A 24,065-nucleotide genomic window follows, 5' to 3' on the forward strand; every position below is an offset into this window, starting at 1 on the left:
AGCCATGCGGATAAGATGCCTGTCATCTCGACTGCTAGTGATACGAGGTCGTTGAGATCCAGCACGGGGTTCCCTATTACCCTCCTGAACAACAGAAATTGGATCTCGACCAACGCGAGCCACAATGTTGCGATACGATAAACTGCAATGGCGATAGGCTAGAATCCGACCTTTATCAAAGTCGGAAACGTCATAGTACACATTTCTCCTCCTTACACGAGGCATCACAACAACGTTTCACCAGGCAACGCCGGTCAACTGCTGTTTGTGTATGAGAAATCGGTTGGAAACTTTCCTAATGTCAGCACGTTGTAGGTGTCGCCACCGGCGCCAACCTTGTGTGAATGCTCTGAAAAGCTAATCATTTGCATATCACAGCATCTCCTTCCTGTCGGTTAAATTTCACGTATGTATCACGTCATCTTCGTGGTGTAGCAATTATAATGGCCAGTAGTGTATAATATGACAACTGCCAAGACTATAGAAGAAGAACGGACACGTCAATGACCGGGCGCACAGTTCATAAATTTGTGAAAATAATGGGGGACGAGGGAGATTTGAACTCAGATCTTCCGCTTTGCAGTCCAACATCGTGGCCACATAACCACAAGACCACGGTCCTTGCAACTTGCTCGATGTTGCAAATCTTGAGCTTGGATCGTTGACTGTTTGTATTTTGCATCTTTTCTCACACTTCTTATTTTCGTACTTGATATGTGGTCACTTTTTGATGGGGTATCCGCAGCGCAACTTTACCATTAAATCTGATGGGACTGCGATGGGAAGTTTCCCTGTTCAGCACCTCCTCCTCATTTGTTACGCAGTCTATCCGTCTAATCTTCAGATGCTTCAGTAGCACTACATTTCAAAAGCTTCTATTATCTTCTTGACTGAACTGTTCATCATCCACGTTTCGCTATCGTAGGTTACACTCCGCGCAAATATCTTCATAAAATACTTCCTAACGCTTATATTTATACTCGATGTTAGCAGATTGCTCTTCACTTCTGCTACCATCAGGTTTTTTGCTGTCCAAATAACAAAACACATTTACCACTTTTAATGTCTCATTTCCTAATACAATTCCCTCAGCATTGCCAGACTTAATTCGACTACATTACATTACCCTCGTTTTAATTAAGTTGATATTCATCCTGTAACCTCTTTACAAGACTGTCACTAACAGAATTAAAATATCCTCTGAAAACTTCCAGTTTTTTATTTCTTCTTCCTGAACTTTAATTCCCTTTCCAAATGTGTCTTTGGTTTCTTTTACTCATTGCTCACTGTAAAGACAGAATAAATGCGGAATAGGCTACAATCCTGAGTCACTCTCTTCTCAACTACTGCCGTCCTTTCATGTACTTCGTTTGACTCTTATAACTCCAGATGTGTACGGGCGAACAGACGTGCAACTGTTGAGCAACTGACCGCCCAGATGAACCAAGGAAGTACCAACACTCTCTCCTCAACGACCGTTCAACGAACGCACAAGACGCCTGGTCCATGTACCACTGTTGTCTGTTGTTCACCTTCGACGAAGGCTGGAATTTGCTCGCCAGAGCCGCAACTCTGCGTCAATTGAATGGCGACAGGTGGCCTATACTGATGAATCAAGTTTTTGCTCCATCGGACAGATGGTCGCTGGCGTAGAACGTCTGCAAGCAAACATCCTGCGACAATCGTCGGAAGGATCCAGGGCAGAAGAGGGAGGGTTGTTTTCTGGGGAATGTTTTCGTGGCTTTCGCTGGGTGATCTTGTCTTTCTGGAAGGCACAATGAATCAACACAAGTATGCTTCGATCCTTGCCAAGCATGACCTCCCCTGCATGCAGATTGCTTTTCCTCGGCACGATAGAATCTGCCGGCTGGAGAATGCAACGTGCTGGTCTGAAGAGCACCAGATGAGTTTACCGTCATCCACCGGCCACGAAACTCCCCGATTTAAACCCAATCAAGAATCTGTGGGACCACCTCGATCAAGCTGTTCCTACCATGGACCCTCAACCGGGAAACACAGCCGCAGCTGGCCACAGCACTGGAGTCGCCAAGGCTCCACAGCTCTGTCGGTGCCTTCCAGAATCTCACGGACTCTTACAGCATCTCTAGCAGCGGTACGGCGCTGGAAAAGATAGTTATTCGGGATACTGACAGGTGATCACATTAATGTAACTAGACAGCTTATATATACACAGATACATCCCCCATTTAGATTTTCGAACAAATCTATGGGTTTTTCACTTTACTTTTATGAGAGTACTAAGCAAGTTTTCGCACTTGTTTAGAACTGTGTGTGAGATAATATTCTAAAATTTGTTTTCCTCGGAATAGATGAACTCTGTGTTTTCAAATTCTGAATGAAACAAATTTAATATACCAACATGAAAAATCAAGTCTCATGACCTGGAGCCATTAGGGAACTGTTTCCTTTAAGAGGACAAGCAATATCTGTTGAAACTCCCAGATAACGTGGAGAAAATATACGACGTGTACAAAATTTCCTGCTACCGATCCAGATGACGCAGTGGTTGGCACAGTGAACTCGCATTTGGACGGGCGGCGGTTTACATTCAGGTTTTCCATCATTGCCGTAAATCGCTCCAGGCGAATGACGGGACGGTTCCTTAGAAAGGACATAGCCAGTTTCTTTCCCCATCATTGAAACATCCTGAGCTTGTGCTCCGTCTGTAATGATCTTGATGTCGTCGTGACGTTAAACCCGAATCTTCCTTCCTTCCTTCCTAAATTTTCCTGTTCCAAGACCCCTTATACCAAGAAGCAGCTAGGAGATTAGATGTTAGAAATTGAAGATGGCATTGCCTAAGGTGCGAATACAAGTCGGAATAAAGATCATATGGTTTCAGATAATCATAAGTGAAAGATACGGTTAAGTGTTGTACTTGAGGTGCCGTGCAGGACAGTTGTCTTTGTTCGTTATTCACATTATTTCTGCATTATTTCTATTTCGCTTCTTTTTGGTCTTCATTACTCGTGATAGAATGCGCCGATGAGATCGACTGAGTGTTTCAATTTGTCTGCTTACAGGTATTCATATTGAGAGTGATACCCTAAGAGTCAAAATTACACTGCTTTACCAAAAAAAAAAAAAACACGAAGCACCCAGAAGAGGTGGTGGAAAAGAAGTAAAACTTCATGGATTGGTAGGGTATGTGATCTTTAAAAAGAACTTAGCAGTATGAGCCTATGTATCAGTTGACGTTGGACTCTCCTCTGCCTGGACGCATCATGCAGAGAGTTCATAGAGACACGGGCGATGTGTGTCCTGTCCTGTTGAAAAATGGCACCATGGTATTGTCACACGAGAGATAGCGTATAAGGACATAGGATCTCCGTGACGTAACGTTATGCTGTTGAGGTTCTCTCAGTCCTATCACCCGTGATCTGAAGTCATACCTAATGGCCGGTCGGAGTGGCCGAGCGGTTCTAGGCGCTTCAGTCTGGAACCGCGCGACCGCTACGATCGCAGGTTCGAATCCTGCCTCGGGAATGGATGTGTGTGATGTCCTTAGGTTGGTTAGGTTTAAGTAGTTCTAAGTTCTAGAGGACTGATGACCTCAGAAGTTAAGTCCCATAGTGCTCAGAGCCTAATGGTCCCGGCACTATGACGGCAAGAGTAACACCGCGGTGCCTCTTCAATTCATTGGAAGAATGGGATCTCTCCCCAGGCTGCCTCCATACTCACTGACGATGATCACCCTGGTTAGTTCAGGTTTGTGACTCACCCCTAAATGCTATGTGACACCATTTATCAGCAGTCCATGCTTCCCGATCACGACACCACTTCAAACGGAGCCGGTTGTGTTTCGGTGTTAGTGACCGACTTCATATGGGACAGCAATTTCGAGTCCGGCTACTGATAGTCACCAACCGGTGGTGTGGGATGACACAGGATATTGCAGGAAGCCTATTACAAGTTCGCGGATGGACGTCAGAGATGTGAAATGGTTATGATGGATCTGATGCACAATACGGCAATTATCCCTTGTGGTGACCAGATGTGATCGATTGCAGCCGTGATGAAGAGAATACTTGCTCTCACATTCCCTAGCAGTCCAACATCGTGCTACTGTCACATCCGAATGCCTCACAAATCTGGATTTTGCGTGATTCAACCAGCCGGCCATATGGAGACGCACAATGAAGCCGATCAAACTGTCACGTAATGATAATGCTCTCTCATACGATTACGCGGCATTTATGTTTGCTCCAGAGTCATTACTCAACATCTGACGTTATTCACGCCAGTTCTACCAGGCCTGGTAACAATACTAAACAAGAGCAGCATCAATATACTCTGGCGGTCGTTCTGCTTTCTCAGACAACTGCACCCTTAATCAGAGCCGATGGTGAGTACATGTATGAAGTTACACTGACATCCAACCAGGTCTTTTGGGTGCTTTACCCTTTCTGGTCAGGCAGGGTACATATTGTTCGTTCCGATAAGGACGGAATTACACGGATGGGTGATTGTTCAGTACTCCCTCAGGGCTTATCTTGAATTTTCCAAATAAGAAAAAAGAAAACACGGTAACACTAAATCACAATGACCAGAACGAATTATTAATGCAAGTCTTACAAAATATGAATTGCAGACTGCGCCTCTCGTTAGCCTCCGAATTATTTACGAATGAGTACTGAAGTGTAAGGCCTCAGAATTTTTTATTGGAAAACTCTAAAGGCTTTTTAAGTAAAGCAAACTTTATGAACATTCAACATTCATGTTCTTCATGTCCACATGTCTGCAGCCTTATGCTGCTAGAGGGGCCCAAATTTTAGCGTGTAACATGGCGGTGGGATCTGTAACATGTCGGTGCGTGAGAAATAGCATGCTGTGATCGAGTTTCGAATTCGTAGAGTTCTTCAACATTTGAGGCACCCTTTGCTTCAGTATGAAAATGCCAAACCTCACACGAGGGTTTTGACATCTGCCTTGGTTTCACTGTCACCGACCATCCTCCATATAGTCCGGACTTGGCCCAGTCCGATTTTCAGCTGGTTCCAAAGCTTAAAGAACACCTTCGAGGACATCATTTTTACAGTGGTGAAGCGTTGTGGCGCTATCGACAAAGTCAAAAATTCTACTGTGACACTGTCAAAAAACTGACCTCTCGATGGGAGAAGTGCGTTCATCACCAGGGTGACTATATTGAGAAATAAATATGTAGACATGAAGAATAAAGATGTGAAATGTTCATAATATTTGTTTTATTTAAAAAAAAACTTCAAGAGTTTTCTCATAAAAAAAAGGTGTTATATTTCAGTACGCACTCGTATATCTCTAAGCATGTAGCTGTAGTGCATTTAACTTGGTTCGTGTGGCATTTGCTGTCATTACATTCACTTTTGGAACTTACTAACCCGTCCAATGGCCCAAACACATCAGTATGAATATTCAGCAGATATTATTGGTTTTGATGTCCCATATTCCTTGACAGAGAGTAGGGGACGATCGGGAGACCCGCACTGCTGTACTAGGCAAGGTCATAGCGGAGGTGGTTTGGCATTGCCTTCCTCCGACCGTAATGGGGATGGATGATGATGATGATGATGATGACGACACAACAACACCCATTTATCTCGAGGCAGGTGAAAATCCCTGACCCCGGCAGGAAACGAACCCGGGACCCCGTGCTCTGGAAGCGAGAACGCTACCGCGAGACCACGAGCTGAGGACCATTGGTTTTGAGAGCGTGCAATATTTATTCCTCTCTTGGCTTTCTGTTCAGTCATTTAAATGATACAAATTATTAGAGAGGCGGTCTTGTATGCTAAAGACGGGGAGGTCAAGAGTATCGGATGTGAGTCCACGTCGACGGAGTTGAGGACCGGTGGACAGTGGCGTCGCTTGTCCAGACATAGCGTTGGGGACTAGCCTCAGCAAGTTAAGCACTGAAAAGAGTTTGTCTTTTATTCAGCGACACGCATCCAACTCCTTATCAAGTGGAATGAATTAATTTTAGTCTTTCTACATCTACTTGATTTCAGAATAGCAACTGTACCCTCATCTCTAGATGATCCGTAATAGTATCTTAACTCTACAGCGTAATAGACGGACCAGCTAGTTACACTCTAAGACAAAAAACGAGTGTAGCTGAATGGGGCGGAAATCTGTAGACGTAATGTACATGTACAGGCAAAAAAATTACAATTTCAGAAAACAATTGTTTTATTCAAGACAAAGAGCTTCGCAAGTCAGTAACGCATTGGTCCACATCTGGCACTCGCGCAAGGAATTATTCCGCTTGGCATTGATTGACAGAGCTGTTGGATGCCCTCTTGAGGGATATCGTGCTAAATTCTGTCCAACTGGCGCATTAGAATGTCAAAATGCCGAGATGGTTGGAGGGTCTTGCCCTTAGTGCTCCAAATGTTTTCAATTGGGAAGAGATCAGGCGACCTTGCTGACCAAGGTAGAGTTTCACAAGCACGAAGACAAAAAGCAGAAATTCTCGCTGTATGCGGGCGGGCATTATCTTACTGAAATGTAAGTCCAGGATGAAGGGCATCGTAACAGCGCGTAGAATATCGTCGACGTACCACACTGCTGTAAGGGTGCCTCGTATGACTGCGAAATGGTTCAAAATGGTTCAATTGGCTCTGAGAACTATGGGACTTAACATCAGAGGTCATCAGTCCCCTAAAACTTAGAACTACTTAAACCTAACTAACCTAAGGACATCACACACATCCATGCCCGAGGCAGGATTCGAACCTGCGACCGTTGTGGTCGCGCGGTTCCAGACTGAAGCGCCTAGAACCGCTCGACCACACCGGCCGGCCAGCCAAATGGGTTCTGCTACGAAAATAAATGGCACCCCAGACCATTAATCCTGGTTGTCGCGCCGAATGGCGGGCGACAGTTAGGCTGGCATCCCACCACTGCCCGGGGCACCTCCAGACATGCCTTCGCTGGTCATCGGTGCACAGTTCGAAGTGGGCCTCATCACTGAACGCAGTTCTATTCCAGTCAATGGATTCGAGGCCGCATTTGGTGCATATCCAAAATTATTGTTTGTCTGTACATGTAAATTACATCTAACGATTTCCGTCTCATTTAGATAATTCTTGTGTAGTGTGTCGTTCGTTGTTGCCTTGTTGTTGTTGTTGTTGTGGTATTCAGTCCTGAGACTGGTTTGATGCAGCTCTCCATGCTACTCTATCCTGTGTAAGCTTCTTCATCTCCCAGTACTTACTGCAACCAACATCCTTCTGAATCTGCTTGGTGTATTCATCTCTTGGTCCCCCTCCACGATTTTTACCCTCCACGCTGCCCTCCAATGCTAAATTTATGATCCCTTGATGCCTCAGAACATGTCCTACCAACCGGTCCCTTCTTCTTGTCAAGTTGTGCCACAAACTCCTATTCTCCCCAATTCTATTCAATACCCCCTCATTAGTTATGTGATCAACCCATCTAATCTTCACCGTTCTTCAGTAGCACCACATTTCGAGAGCTTCTATTCTCTTCTTGTCCAAACTATTTATCGTCCATGTTTCATTTCCATACATAGCTACACTCCATACAAATATTTTCAGAATCGACTTCCTGACACTTAAATCTATACTCGATGTTAACAAATTTCTCTTCTTCAGAAACGCTTTCCTTGCCATTGCCAGTGTACGTTTTATATCCTCTCTACTTCGACCATCATTAGTTATTTTGCTCCCCAGATAGCAAAACTCCTTTACTGCTTTAAGTGTCTCATTTCCTAATCTAATTCCCTCAGCATCACCCGACTTAATTCGACTACATTCCGTTATCCCCGTTTTGCTTTTGTTGATGTTCATCTTATATCCTCCTTTCAAGACACTGTCCATTCCGTTCAACAGCTCTTCCAAGTCCTTTGCTGTCTCTGATAGAATTACAATATCATCGACAAACCTCAAAGTTTTTATTTCTTCTCCATGGATTTTAATACCTCCTCCGAATTTTTCTTTTGTTTCCTTTACTGCCTGCTCAAGATACAGATTGATTAACATCAGGGAGAGGCTATATCCTGTCTCACTCCCTTCCCAACCACTGCTTCCCTTTCATGCCCCTCGACTCTTATAACTGCCATCTGGTTTCTGTGTTGTTGTCTTAGAGAGTATATTCAGATACTCCATCTGTTCCTCGCAGTGACGACTCTATCAAAAATGGTTCAAATGGCTCTGAGCACTATGGGACTCAACTGCTGAGGTCATTAGTCCCCTAGAACTTAGAACTAGTTAAACCTAACGAACCTAAGGACATCACAAACAGCCATGCCCGAGGCAGGATTCGAACCTGCGACCGTAGCGGTCTTGCGGTTCCAGACTGCAGCGCCTTTAACCGCACGGCCACTTCGGCCGGCGACGACTCTATCAAATTCTGGGAACTGTGTGATGTTTATTAATCTTGTTCACTATGTAACACATTTATGTCCCTTAGTCTTCTAGTAGTCCTCCAAATGCTACCTCCTCTACTACGCTTCGAGTAGACAGGCTTGACCCTGAAATATTGAGCTGCGCCAGATATTTCATTTTAAGCACGGTTGCTGTTAATTGCTCTAAGTGATCCTATCACAGCGACTATTAGTAGCGCCGAAAGAGCTGCCGAAGTCACCCTACACTATTCGTGTGGTACACGTCTTAACCATCGTGTCGTAGGCGCCCCCCCTCCCCCCCCCCCCCCCCCAATTGTGACTATTTTGATGCAGCCCGTCACGACTTCCTCTCCTGAGTTAATCTCTTCACCTCAGAGTAGCACTTACACCTTACGCCCTGAATTACTTGTTTGTTTGTTGGATGTTTTCAAATCTCTGTCTTTCCCGACAGTTTTTACGCTCTGTTGTTCCCGCGAGTACCATGGACGTTATTCCCTGATATCTTAACCCATGTCCTGTCATCCTGTCCCTTCTTTTTGTCAGTGTTTTCCATATGTTCCTATCTTCGACTGTTCTGCGGAGAACTTCCTCATTTCTTATCTTATCAGTCCATAATAGTCTTGTGGAGCACTGCATTTCAGATGCTTCGGTTCTCTTCTGTTCTGGTTTTTCCGTTGTCCATGATTCGCTGCCATACAATGCTGTGATTCACACGTACATTCTCAGATAATTCTTCCTAAAATTAAGGCCTGTGTTTTATACTAGTAGACTTCTCTTGACCAGCAGTACTCCCTTTGCTTGCGTAGGCTGCTTTTGATGTCCTCCTTGTTTCGCCCGTCACCGTTAATTTTGTTTATAAGGTAGCACAATTCATTAACTTTGTCTACTTCTTGATCCCCAGTTTTAATTTTGCTACAACTCATTACATTTGTCTTTTCCCCGTTTACTCTCATGTCATATTCTTTACTCATAAGGCTGTTCATACCGTCCAACAGATTCTCTACTTCTTCTTCTCATTCAGCGAGGATGGCAATGTCATCAGGTAATCTTACCGTTAATTTCTTTTCACTCTGAATTTTAATCACTCTTGAACCTTTATTTCCATCACTGCTTCTACTATGTACAGCATGAACAGCAGGGCCGAAAGTCTGCGTCCCTGTCTTACTTCCTTTTTAATCCGAGTACTTCCTTCTTTGTCCTCCATTTTTATTGTTCCCTCGTGGGTCTTGTACAGATTGTATACTACCCTAACGTTTACCCCCATTTTTCTCAGAATTTCGTGCATCTTGACCATTTTACATTGTCGAACGCTTTCTCTAGGTCGACGAATGCTATGATCCTCTCTTAAATTTTCTTCAACCTTGGTTCCATTACCAAGTGCAACCAGAATTGCTTCTCCGGTGCATTTACCTTTCCCAAAGCCTAACTGCTCGTCATGTAACTGATCCTTTTCCATTTTTCTGTACATTATTCTTGTTAGCAGCTACAATGCGTGAGCTGCTAAGCTTGCAGTGTGATTGTTTTCGCACTTGCCTTCCCTTGATATTCATTGCAAATAAGAGCTACGAACGGAAAAATTAGTCAGCGCCAGGAGACATCGCGCAAATACTGTGCCAAACAGCCTCTGTGACTGATAATCGCCTCAGTTTGGTGAGGAAGAAAGTTCACAGGCTTCATCACGTGTGCCATATCCTGCTGAAGCCATTGTATACCGCCTAGAGCTAAAAACTGCTGGGCTGTTGTTTGCAACATTGCACAGGCTGTTACAAAGAGACATTTTCTATGCTGTTGAGATTGCCACTCGCGGTGCAGTACGGTGCCCGAATGTTGATCAAACTAAAGACCGCTTGTATGTGTGCAGCCCTGTGAACACACAGCTGTTGTCACCGTGGAGGATGGAGGTGTTCACCACCTCATCATTAAGATGCACAACCACCGAGAATGTTGCAGTAAACTGCCTGGTTCTCTTTCACGGTTACCTGGAGGAGTGGGCCCATATCGTGGTACGAGAAACACTCCAAAATGTCACAGAATCACATGTGGCCTGAAGTGCCCCTTGGACCATTAGTGCACTCAGCGTCTTGCGTTGTTTGCTGACACTCGTCTCCGGTTCCTGTCAATTAAGATCTGTTTTGCGACCACTGTTCTTCAGGCGTGTTACATGGCTCTAAGTGGTACATTATTCTTTGTAGATACTGTGGACAGCCCCCGCTGATACACCAGCAAAGTAGGAAACTTGATACAAGGTAAGATTATGGGCACCTCCAAACTCGATAGCTCCTTTTTGCCATTCTGCCTTGTTTCCACGTCAAACCATGTGTCCGCGGTGATTCCATACACCTGCTGGATCATACGCACCACTTCATTTCCATGAAGTTGTGGAGTGGCGCCTGGTATAAATGCGAACCATCTACAGTGCTCAAAAAGCGACCACCGAGCGAGTTGGTCAGTGGTTATCACACTGGGCTCGCATTCGGGAGGACGGCAGTTCAAATCCCAGTCCGACCATCCAGATTTGGGTTTTTCGTGATTTCTCCAAATTGCTTAAGGCAGTGGCTGCGATGGTTCCTTTGAAAGGGCACGAATTACACTGCTTGACAACTGCTAAGGAGCAACTGACACTTATCAAGGAACAACCGCCAATTGCGACGGAACAACTGACAACTTGTACGGAACACTCAACTAATGATACTCGACTAATGATAGTAAAAGGAAGTGTAGAAGTTGGAACTTGTTGACTGCAGCGAAACCTGCGCACGAAAGCGCTTTATGCATTCGACAGTTCATGCAGTACGGTGTTTTGACGAAGGTTATTGTGGAACCGATTACCGTGACGCCCTGTGTGGTACGGTAACATATCTGCAAGACATCATTTGAGTGATTACGATTGTGGACCAGCAGCTGGACGGCTCGAAGCCGGTCAAAGTGACATCTCGCGATTAAAAAAGGCCAAAAGGCCACTGAAGGTGGAAATGCTATGAGAAAGTAGAACCGTGGTCGTAGACGGACCACCACGCCGCAAGGGTATGAGGACGTAGCTTTTGTGGTGGAAAGGAACAGACGTCTCACTCCTAGGCAGGTCGGTGCAGACCTCGCAAGTTCTACCGACACACGTTTCCGCCAAAACCATTTCACTGCGATTAACTGAAGTTGGTTCGTATGCTCGGAAGCCTGTTAAATGCACCCCACTTCAACCACACCATCGTCCAGACAGAATTTATTGGTGTAAGAAGTATGTTGGTTGGGGTCAGCAGCAGTGCCCGAGGAGGCCATATTCCTTACTGAGAATCAGACATCGACCTGTTAGGGTGGGAGTATGACCTGAGTCAAACATGGACGTTATTAAAGTCTGTTATCCTACTTACCCATCTGGTGACATCTGTCCTGTTTTTCGTCATAAATATTTCGCCCAACTTCTGTTTCGTGTGTACTGTTTCATGTCGTCCATCATTAAAAATGGTTGGCTCTTAGCACCATGGGACTTAACATCTGAGGTCATCAGTCCCCTAGAACTTAGAACCACTTAAACCTAAGTACATCACACACATCCATGCCCGAGGCAGGATTCGAACCTGCGACCGTAGCGGTCGCGCGGTTACAGACTGTAGGCCTAGAACCGCATGGCCTGTCCATCATTATTTGTGATTATTCCTGTCCATTACGCCTGTGTTCCTTGGCAACTGTCAAGCCGTGTACTTCGCTCCCTATCCTTTCCTAATCTCAGCATGGGATCCGTCTCTAATGACCTCGTTGTCGATGGGACGTTGAACATTAATCTTCCTTCCTTCCTTCCTTCCTTCTTTCCTTCCAAAGCGACCAAGTATTCTTCTGAGGAGGTGATTAATATTTTGTTCGGTGAGTTTCGTACCTGTTCGAACACTACAAAAATGAGACATTCCAGTCGCCTTCGTGGAAGTTTGTCATATGTTGGTAACGTCCCAGATGCCATCAGCTGAAGAAAGTGGTGTCGTGAAATCTGCATAGGTCGGCGCTGTACATGGGTCTGCTTTCTGAGACTTCCAGCGATGCATAAGTGATGTCGCGAGCTATACTCGCTGCTTCCTCTTCTACGAAGCGATTTTGGTTCCCACTTTATTCAGGCATGTGTATTACAATACCGATTTTTGTTTTCTCCTTGTTTTTACGTCTTGTTTTATAACTCGTCCTTGTAATGACATTCACTGCTATGATACACAACCCTCCATCCACTTCTCTTTTCTTGTGAACACGACGACTTGTTGAACTTGTTAGAGAAGTTTCTAAGCCATCAGGTATCGCAACGAGCAACAGTAAGCAATAAAATGAATGATTTGAGCAGTACAAAGCATTCAGTGCTCTGTTCAAGCGAAGTAAATTTGTGCTTATCTTCCATGGATTGACTGACGTTTCGAGCCCTGTTGGACGTAGCTTAGTTTTACATGGCGTTCAAGCTACGATATTCTTCCTATCACGAAGTTTAGCAAGGACAATAAATGCTAAATTTCAGTAGTAGTAGCAGGGATTCGAGCCATGGACATCGGGTTTCTGTCTTTAGTTATGAACCTGCATATGCAGAGTTTATCTACGCTATACTTTATTCCTTTATTTTGGATCATTTATATTCTAAAATGGACACAGGCTTCCAAAGACGAGTGAGAAAGATCCTGTAGTCCACTAAATGGTGGATTTGTCGATTCTGCATAAATAACAGCCAAGGTGATCCAAATGATATTCGTCATTTAAGAAATTTTCAACATTTTGTTGAAATATGAGCTATCTAATCAGTTTATACAAACATTTAATTACTTTCTACTAGTAGCCCTTTAAGTAACCTCCTGCTGCTCGTAAATCATAGAGCTATTATTTGTCATCAGTCAGCAGACAGCAGAGGCGGCCGCCACGAGTTCCTCTAATATCATGGAAGTCTTTTCGTGTAAATACTGAGCAGCGGTGTACCTTAAATGTTTTTCGACCACCCAAAAGGAAACTGTGTGATTTCAGCGTTGGGTGTCGCGATTCTGACCACCATGGCAAAGACGTCAAAGAAAGGGGTGAAATTAAGGTAAAAGGGGGTGCGAAAAACTTCCCGTCGTATGGCAGGTCCAAGGTGGCGTTTGTGCAGAATTGTGGTGAAATTTGGTGCCGATGTAACATCATTAACCTGCACATGGACTTGTGAAGTGTGGCCTTTAGTTCGTTTGTGTTGGTACCTTGCTGTCTGAACCGTCGTCGAGCCCGAAGGTAACGTCGCGCGGATCTAGTATTTCGTACGATTACAGAGAAAGGTTGTAGTCACCTTTGACCCAAATCTCAAACTTACACGTCGCAGTGGGAGACAATAAACGGCTTTCGAAAGAGGGATCCTTTAATTTTGTTGTGCAGTGTAGTTGGTCCCCAATTACTATGTAACTTTTTTTGCTATTCCATTCAACATGTCCTATAATTCTTCTTTACTCAAAGTGGGTAGCAGCGTTGTCAGCAAATCTTATCACTGATATCATTTCACTTTGAATTTTAATCCCACTCCTGAAACTTTCTTTTAATTCATTCATTACTTCTTAGATACAGGGGTTGAAATGTATTGGAAAAAGAATGCATTCTTGTATAAGAATCTTTTTGCTAACGGCAATTCTCTTGTCTTCCGTTCTCACTGTTCCCTCTGAGTTCTTGTACATGCTGTGTATTACCCGTTTTTCTCTTTCCCTTACACTTCCTGTTCTGAAAATTTCAATATCTTGCATCATTTTACGTTGCCGGACGCTTTTTCTGTGTCGATAAATCCTATAAAGTCTTGAATTTCTGATTTCTTGCCTCTGTTACTAAGCACAATGTCAGAACTGCCTTTCTTGTGCCTTTAATATAATAAACTGATCGTCATCTAACAGATCCCCTGTTTTTTTCTCCATTTTGCCGTGTAATATTGTAGTCAGCAATTTGGATATATGAGCTACTAAGCTGATTATGCGACAGATCTCTCAGTTACCTCCTTTGATATTTCCTGTGTATTCTTTCGACAGTCCGATCTGTATCCAGACCCAAAGATTCTACACACTAATTTATACAGTCGTCTAACTGCTACTTCTCCCCAATGATTCTAGGAATTGTGAAGGAATCTTATTAATCCTTTCTGCCTTGCTTGTTCGCAAGTTTTCAAGAACTCTGTCAATCTCTGACTCAGTATTGGACATCCTTCTTACATTGCTTCAGCAGACATTTTCATACCTTCGTAGAGGCCCTCGATGTTCTCTTTCCAGCAGTCTGGTCTCTCCTTGTTTATAACACATGTGAATTCCTAATGTTGACGCCCTTGCTTTTCATTTCACCGAAAGCTATTTTTACGCCTTTATATGCCGAATCTGTCCTTCAAAGCTACCATTTCTTTTTCAGTTTCTTTACACTTTTCCTGCAGTCATTTCGCTTTAACTTGCTTGCACTTCCTATTGATTTCATTCCTGTTGTTGTTTTTGTTGTGGTCTTCAGTCCCGAGACTGGTTTGATGCAGCTCTCCGTGGTACTCTATCCTGTGCAAGCTTCTTCATCTCCCAGTACTTACTGCAACCTACATCCTTCTGAATCTGCTTAGTGTATTCATCTCTTGGTCTCCCTCTACGATTTGTTACCCTCCACATTGCCTTCCAATGCTAAATTTGTGATCCCCTGATGCCTCAGAACATGTTCTACCAACCGGTCCCGTCTTCTTGTCAAGTTGTGCCACAGACTCCTATTCTCCCCAATTCTATTCAATACCTCCTCATTAGGTATGTGATCTACCCATCTAATCTTCAGCATTCTTCTGTAGCACCACATTTCGAAAGCTTCTATTCTCTTCTTGTCCAAACTATTTATCGTCCATGTTTCACTTCCATACATGGCTACACTCCATACAAATACTTTCAGAAACGACTTCCTGACACTTAAATCTATACTCGATGTTAACAAATTTCTCTTCTTCAGAAACGCTTTCCTTGCCATTGGCAGTCTACATATTATATCCTCTCTACTTCGACCATCATTTAACCATACCGTAAAGCTGCATGCCCTCGGGAAAAATTACGCTTGTAGTTTCCCTTTGCTTTCAGCCGTTCGCAGTACCAGCAGAGCAAGGCCGTTTTGGTTAGTGTTACAAGGCCAGATCAGTCACTCATCCAGACTGTAGCCCCTGCAACTACTGAAAAGGCTGCTGCCCCTCTTCAGGAACCACACATTTGTCTGGCCTCCCAACACATACCCCTCCGTTGTGGTTGCACCTACGGTACGGCCATCTGTATCGCAAATGCACGCAAGCCTCCCCACCAACGGCAAGGTCCATGGTTCATAAGTAACATATACTGTATTCCTTTCATTTTCTGAAAGTTTATTTCCCCCTTTGGTCAACCAGGTGAAGTATTTCTTCGGTAGTCCAGGGTTTTTTTCGTAGTTACTTTCTCGCACACGTATTTGTCTGTCCAACTTCTATGATTCTCGTTCAAGTTATGTTATTCACTATCGCAGTATCTGTAGCCCAGGTAGTTTAAACACATCTCATCATTGATCAATACGTTAGTATTACACTTCTTTACACATCGATTCTTCCTAACGATTCTCATAAACTTAAGTCTATTCTTCATCGTCACTAAATTGTGAACTGAGTCTCTACATCTGCTCGTTGGTACGCCTGGCAATCCAGTATCTGATTTTGGAATCCCTGCCTGATCATGATGTAATCCAGCTGGAATGTTCCCATGTCTCTGAACATTTTTTCTTGTGGTTTTTGAACAGTATATTCGTTATTACTAACTGAAATACATTGCGGAACTCAGTTACTTCGTCTCCTCTTATTTCTACTACCGAGTGCATATTCTTCCACAACTTAGTCCCGCATTCCAGTTCCCCGCGGTTATTCGATTATTATCTCTTTTTACATACGGAATTACCTGTTCAGTATCCTCATATATTTTCTGTATGTCCTCATCTTCTACTTGTGGCGTCGAAATGCATATGTGATCCATTGTTCTTAGCGTAGCTTTGCTGTCAATTCTGATGAGATTAATCCTGTTATTGAAATGTTCACAGTAACTTACTCTTTATGCTACCTTATCGTTCATATCGAATCCTACTCTCGTGATACAATTTTCTCCTGCTGTTAATAAGATCCTTCATTGATCTGACAAAATATCCGCTCCTTCTTTCTGTATGTCTTCACGGAGTCCTATTGTAGGATTGAGCTTTTGCTTTTTCCTTTTCAGAGTTTGTAGCTTCCTTATAACATTCAGATTCCTGACATTCCACGCTCCGACACGTAGAATTATTTCCTTCTTGATATTATCATCATGTTCTGACAAGCGTCGACAGCGAACTGTGTTAGTGGAGATTCGTTACTCTGGAACTAGGACGTTACATTATAAATAGATTACCAAAATTTGTTAGCATTTTAAAGAACAAATTGCTATTCTGACATCACGCATATAGCACGTGTCACTGTGAGACTCGACCATTGAATTTTTTGGACGTGCTCCGGGCTATGAAATTTTATCCAGAGGTTTCGTCCTAAAATAACTGGAACGTTCAGGACTATTAAGATTTTTTCAATCCTGATCAGTCTCCAGCCCTGCTACCTAATACAGTTTCTCGTGCCCGGCAGATGGAAGACAAGCTAATTTTGAATTTTGCCGTTCTTACATTAATTGGTTCAAATGGCTCTGAGCACTATGGGACTTAACATCTGAGGCCATCAGTCCCCTAGAACTTAGAACTACTTAAACCTAACTAACCTACGGACATCACACACATCCATGCCCGAGGCAGGATTCGAACCTGCGACCGTAGCGGTCGCGCGGTTCCAGACTGAAGCTCCTAGAACCGCTCAGCCACACCGGCCGGCTTACATTAATTACATGCTTTTGTGTGGGACATATGGGATACACACACACACACACACACACACACACACACACACACACACACACACAGCTCGCGGAATATTTGTTTCCTTCTTTCCGTTTTTTGAATGATGCTTTAGAAAGTGTTACTGAATACGGCCCCAGCTACGCCGAGTTTTGTACGAGTTCTCTGCTGGCTCATACCATCGTCGCTGGAGGAGTAGTACTCAGCTGTTGAAGAAAACTGTTATCGCGCCACTAGGCGCCAAGCACGGTTGGAAGGGGGGGGGGGGGGAGTGGGGGAGTGCTTACCAGCGAGAGCTGTGCTGCGCGCAGTGACCTCGCGGCAGCGGCAGAGCAAACAAACGGCGGCTGCGGCGGCGGCGGTCGCGTCCCGGACCTTCCTCAAGGCGGCGCGCCGGGCCTCTGCTCAGCGCCACGCCACGCCACGCCACGCCACGCTACGGCTCGCTATTCAGGCCGTGGGCGGCGCGCGCCCACACAGCTCGGCATCCCCTGTAACACGCCGCGCACGTGCTCCACACTCCATTCAGATTCTTGCGCAAGGAAGAAACATCGGTTACCGGAATGTCAACAACGTTCAAAACCTGGACGAGGACCTAAAATAGAAATAAATTTCCGCGTGCAGAACTAACACATGTGATTAGATATGTATTAGTTGGGGCTCGTTCTACATCTATTTTTAATTTGCAGTTGGTTAAGTTTTATAGTTTCTTCGAGACAAAACGTTAATCTACGGAATAATATGGGAACAAAGTGGTTTAAGAAAATCACAAAAAACAGTGACGTCTGGATTACTGGTCCTATAATTGAATGCTCATTCTCCCGAATTTAAGTCCAGTTTTCTTATTTAGTGCCTCTCTCTATCCGTCTCTCACAAAAAAGAAAAAAGAAACAAAAAAGATAACAAAGTAAAATGAATATAAATCGGCAGTCAGAATGCTGCAATTCGAGCCTGATGAAACTAGGTAAAATTAAAATGAAAGCGGTCATTAGCAAAGAAAGTTATATCAGTTCCTCTTTTAAAAGAATTTCTAAGTGACCGTCACTGAAACTTCAAAAATAGAGGTCATTAGTCTATGAAGTGTTTGAAACCCTCTTCCCGTCACTTTCTGTCTTATGCCAATCTTCCCATTTCTATGTGATTGCTACACTCTGCATCCCCCATATAATAATCATCGTCCGCTGCTATAAGTTTGCCGGCCAGAGTGGCCGAGCGGTTCTAGGCGCTGCAGTCTGGAACCGCGCGACCGCAGGTTAGAATCCGGCCTCGGGCATGGGTGTGTGTGATGTCCTTAGGTTAGTTAGGTTTAACTAGTTCTAAGTTCTAGGGGACTGTGTAGTGGGACGAAATTAAGCGTCACCCATCCACCAATGTCAGCCCAGTTTGCAGGTGACTATAAGTTTAATTTAGTTTTGTTTATGTATTTTTCTTAATATTTGTAATAGCTGTGAATTATCTAAAAGTTTTGTATTTTTTTATGTGTTTCATGTACTGAGAGGGCGGCGCAACGAACGGAGACAGCATCTTCGTTGCCGCGACCAGAGAGGAAATTGGCCGCTATACGTCGCGGGTCGACAGCCAAGGAGCAACAGAAGATCCTGGAACCGAGTTGTTGCGTCGTGCTTCTAAAAATTAAAAATGAATTTTTGTACTCTTTTTGTCCAACAATGACGTCATATAGAGCGTAATCTTATTAAAAAGTCAGTCATTGTTTGTCAACGGTCAAGTTCACATCTGTATGTGTAGGAAGCTAATAAAATAGTGTATGCTACTAAAGTTGAAACACGTGTTCTGAGGAATTATTTATGAATAATAATATATTTGACAAGATTATTGATGCTGACAGCGTTCATCGAAACTTTGAATCTCAAAGGTTTATTTAATGTGTGATTCTGATATCGATTAAATCAAGATAACGTGTGTCAATATAATTTCTGAGGAGAAACAAACGAAATTTAAATCGAAAAAGTTTACGAAAGACAAATCGGCCCAAGTGATGTAATTCTTTGCATACGACTCAACTGATGTTTTACAGTTTCGTTCAAGAACCATTCTATGACAATTTAAAAAGCATATAAATCATTTTGAAGTGGGTTGTAACTGACGTAGGTGACGAAGTCTGCACATGGTCATATATCAAACGAAAATCGGTTATAAAAAACTTACGTCGTTACACTACAACTGATGACTTCAAAAGTTAAGTCCCATAGTGCTCAGTGCCATTTTTTTGCTCTAACTTTTCCTCTGAACAGGCCTTTCCAGCGCTAAGCCAACATGTCCATTTGGGCCTTATCTCTCCACTTACCAATTAACATTCCTCGATAACACCACATTTCAAATGCTTCCAGAAGAAATACTTATGGGAAATTACGTGATTTACTGTTGTGGAGAGCACCTAGCAACGCTTAAAGTGGGGTATGTCCATACACACTGACACGCCAAAGAAACTATTATAGGCATGTGTATTCAATACGGAGATATGTAAGCAAGCAGAATACGGCGCTGCCGTCCGCAACGCCTGTATAACACAAGGGTCTGGCGCAGTTGTCAGATCGGTTACTGCTGCTAAAATGGCAGTTTATCAAGATTTAAGTGAGTCTGAACGTGGTGTTATAGTCGTAGCACAAACGATGGGACACATCTTCGAGGTTGCGATGAAGTGGGTATATTCCCACACGACCATTTCGCGAGTGTAACGTGAATATCAGGAATCCGGTAAAAAATCAAATCTCCGTGCGGCCGGAAAAAGATCCTGTAAGAACGGGACGGGACAAACGACGACTGAAGAGAATCGTTGAACGTGACAGAAGTGCAACACTTCCGCAAACTGCGGCAGATATCAATGCTGGGCCATCAAGTAGGATTAGTGTGCGAACCATTCAACGAAACTTCATTGATATGGGCTTTCGAGCCGAAGGTCCACTCATGTACCCTTGATGACTGCACGCCTGGACCTGTCAACACCGAGATTGGACCGTTGATGACTGAAAGCATGTTGCCTGGTTGGACGAGTATCGTTTCAAATTGTATCGAGCGGATGGGTCGTGTACGGGCGAGGGGACAACCACATGAATCCATGGACTCTGCATCTCAGCAGGGATTGTTGAAGCAGGTGGAGGTTCTGTAATACTGTGGGGCGTGTGCAGCTGGAGTAATATGGGACCCCTGATACGTTTTGCCGCGCGGAATTAGCCGAGCGCTCTAATGGCACTGCGTTCGTGGACTGTGCGGCTGGTCCCGGCGGAGGTTCGAGTCCTCCCTCGGGCATAGCTGTGTGTGTTCGTCCTTAGGATAATTTTGGTTAAATAGTGTGTAAGCTTAGGGACTGATGACCTTAGCAGTTAAGTCCCATAGGATTTCACACACAACATTTGATACGTTTTGATACGACACTGACAGGTGACATATACGTAAGCAACCGATCACCTGTATCCATTTATATCCATTGTGCGTTCCGACGGACTTCTGCAGTTGCAGCAGGACAATTCGACACCCTTCACGTTCCCAATTGCTATAAAGTGGCTCCAGGAAAACACTTATGAGTTTAAATACTTCCGCTGACCGCCAAACTCCTCAGACAAGAACATTATTGAGCGTATCTGAGATGCCTTGCAACGTCCTGTTCAGAAGAGATCTCTACCGCCTCGTACTCTTACGGATTTTTGGACAGTCCTTCACGATTCATGGTGTCAATTCCTCGACATTAGTCGAGTCCATGCCATGTCATGTTGCGGCACTTTTGCGTGCTCGCGGGGGCCCTACACGATATTAGGCAAGTATTCCAGTTTCTTTGGCTCGCCATTGTAGAAATCCCTACGGTTCAAAATTGATTTCGCAACTATGAGAACAATAACAGTGACCTTCGAAAGCTTGAATTTTATCTTTGATTCGACGCGGTTTATGTACCGAGAATTTTATATTCGTTGTGGTAGGAGAGGAAAAATGGAGGGGCATAATTAAGACACTGGCCTCGTATTCGGAAGGAAGGGCAATCAACTCCTTGTCCAACCAACCTCCAAATGAAAGGCAGCGTTTTTCCTAGAACAAGATCGCAGTGGAATCTGTCTGCCAGCTTTCTCTAATGACCTCCACGTCAACGAGACTCTAAACTCTGTCTTTCTTTCTATCCGGCATTGTACGGATTTGCCCTCATCTGAGCTCTGCAATCACCTCATCTATGCCCTCATGGGGGAAAGTATGACGTAACATCGAAACGGATGGTGGTAAGTCTTGGTACTTTTTTAGATACACAGACCGCTGTTGTAGGGGAAAGAAACTGGAAGTCCAGGGGAAACAGAAAAGAAAAATGATTAACTGAGTCGCCTGACAATGATGAGGTGAACTCATCGACATCTCCTACAGAGCACGCACTTCTTTGTAGCCCTGTATCTTAACCGTTCCGAAAACAGCTAGATTCGATATCAAGATGTATCCTTACCAAAGAACTGGCTGCCCAGTATTTTTCATTCAAACTAGGAGAATTACAGGTTATTTCGTGAATACCAGCTGCTAGTGATTTCTTCACATAGTTTAAAAACTACTCCAAAGGTCCGTCTCCCATGATATCAGATCTGAAACTAAAATCAGATTCAGGCAATCATCTATGAGATCAATGCATGTATGCATCTGATTATTAAATTCTATACCAACATACTCTGTCAGTGCAGTGATATGCAAAATATTTAGTGGTCCAAAAAGTTTTGGAACTTCTAAAGAGAGTTTCACGAAAAAAGTTCACAGTAAATATCTCTACAATATATATATATAAGATTAGTAAGTTATTGTAATTAGTATGTCTGGAAGCATTTTAAATGTGGTGTTACCGGTGAATGTCAAAAGTTAAGTGGGGAACGGCAAGATTCAAATGAAAGTGTATCAAAAATAATTGGAAGGAAAGAAGTCGAAGTAAAATCGTTAGCATAAGAATGGATAGGTTAGAGGAATATCTTCTACACCATCCAGGAACAGTTAACTTGGCACTGGAAGGAAAGCATAAGTATACTTTGTTTCATATTCATCACATACCGCTGGTACAGTTCTTTACCTATCAGCAATGAGCCAATAACAAGTCATTCTGGAGGGTGCAACATCTAGTAGCCAGAAACGCTGTATGAACCCAACTTAGGACTCAAGTAGTCCCCTTACTCTCCTGAATCTCTCAGAGAATGACTGAAACGAGAGTAGGAAAGAGAAGCAGGTGCCAGCGCGTGAACTCAACAAGAACAGCAAACAGAGACACAATGGCTGCTGTGTTGCCTGCCCTTCATCTCCAGCGTACAAGTAGTGCAAGGCCTAGGTCGCAGGCACGACGGCAGTCGCATCTGTCGTCTGACGTCACTGCTGTAGTCTGTCCTCCCATGGAATCTGAACCAGGCTGCCGTCAGAGACTCGCAGTACTCGCTTGCTTTCTGGAAAAAAAAGTAGTATCGGTTTCCATCGGTTACTCATAAAAGCAATACACGCTCTCAGCACCAGTATGAGCACGCAACGAAGTGGGGCAGCAGGAAGACCTGAACTATTATTAAAGATTAACTCCAATCAAACCCCGTTCAGCTATCCTAACTTAAGTTTCCATTGTTTGCTTAAATCACACCCAGGAAAATAAACATTTGCGAACAAATAAATACTGGGTAAAGTGGATTTCCAATTACGAACTTCTTTGGACGTAGTGAGCACAGCATAAGTGTGAAGTTGGAGGTTGTTCGTGGCTATTTTTTGAGTATTTTGGTGTAAGGGAAGCTGGGGCCTGCAGTGGCTCGTCACAGTTTAATAGACTGAGGTGACAAAAGTCATGGGATGCTTCCTAACATCGCGTCGGACCTCCTTTTGCCCGGCGTAGTACAACAGCTCGACATGGTATCGACTCAACAAGCCGTTGGAAGTCCGCTGGAGAAATACTGAGCCATACTGCCTCTACAGCCATCCATAATTGCGAAAGTGTTGCCGGTACAGGATTGTGAGCACGAACTGACCTATCGATTGTGTCCAATAAACGATCGATGGGATTCACGTCGAGCGATCCGGGTGACTAAATCATTCGCTCGAATTATCCAGAACGTTCTTCAAACAATTGTGGCCCGGTGACATGGCGCTGTCATCCATAAAAATTCCATCGTTGTTTGGGAACATGGAATGGCTCTGGCTCTGAGCACTATGGGACTTAACATCTATGGTCATCAGTCCCCTAGAACTTAGAACTACTTAAACCTAACTAACCTAAGGACAGCACACAACACCCAGTCATCACGAGGCAGAGAAAATCCCTGACCCCGCCGGGAATTGAACCCGGGAAGCGAGAACGCTACCGCACGACCACGAGCTGCAGACGGAACATGGAATGCATGAATGGTAGTAAATTATATCCATGTAGCCGAACATAACCATTTCCAGTCAACGAGCAGTTCAGTTGGGCCAGAGGACCCAGTCCATTCCATGTAAACGCAGCCCACACCATTATGGAGTCATCACCAACGTGCACAGCTTGGTCCATGGCTTCCTAGGGTCTGCCTCACACTCGAACCCTGTTATCAGCTCTTACCAGCTGAAATCGGAATTCATCTGACCAGGCCACGGTTTTCCAATCATCTAGAGTCCAACCGATATGATCATGGCACCAGCAGAGGCGCTGAAGGCGAAGTTGTGCTCACGGTGTTCGTCTGCTGCTATAGTTAACCGCAAATTTCGCTTCCCTTCTCTAACGGATACTTTCGTCGTACGTCTCATACTGATTTCTGTGACTATTTCACGCCGGGAGGCTTGTCTGTTAGCAATGACAACCCTGCACAAACTACGCTGCTCCCGGTCGTTAAGTGTTGTCCGTAGTGAGAGGTAATGCCTG

General features: G+C 44.1%; 1 long non-coding RNA gene across 1 annotated transcript in view; it reads right to left on the reverse strand.

Moving 5' to 3' along the window:
* Positions 1–24,065, reverse strand: part of LOC124787969 — a 56,526-nt gene that overhangs the window by 26,761 nt on the left and 5,700 nt on the right. The window contains exon 2 of the long non-coding RNA XR_007016045.1: positions 17,515–17,718. This is a non-coding gene — a long non-coding RNA (uncharacterized LOC124787969). The remainder of the gene's footprint in view (positions 1–17,514; positions 17,719–24,065) is intronic.

Source organism: Schistocerca piceifrons, chromosome 3 (genome assembly GCF_021461385.2).
Source record: "Schistocerca piceifrons isolate TAMUIC-IGC-003096 chromosome 3, iqSchPice1.1, whole genome shotgun sequence".
NCBI lineage: Eukaryota > Metazoa > Arthropoda > Insecta > Orthoptera > Acrididae > Schistocerca > Schistocerca piceifrons.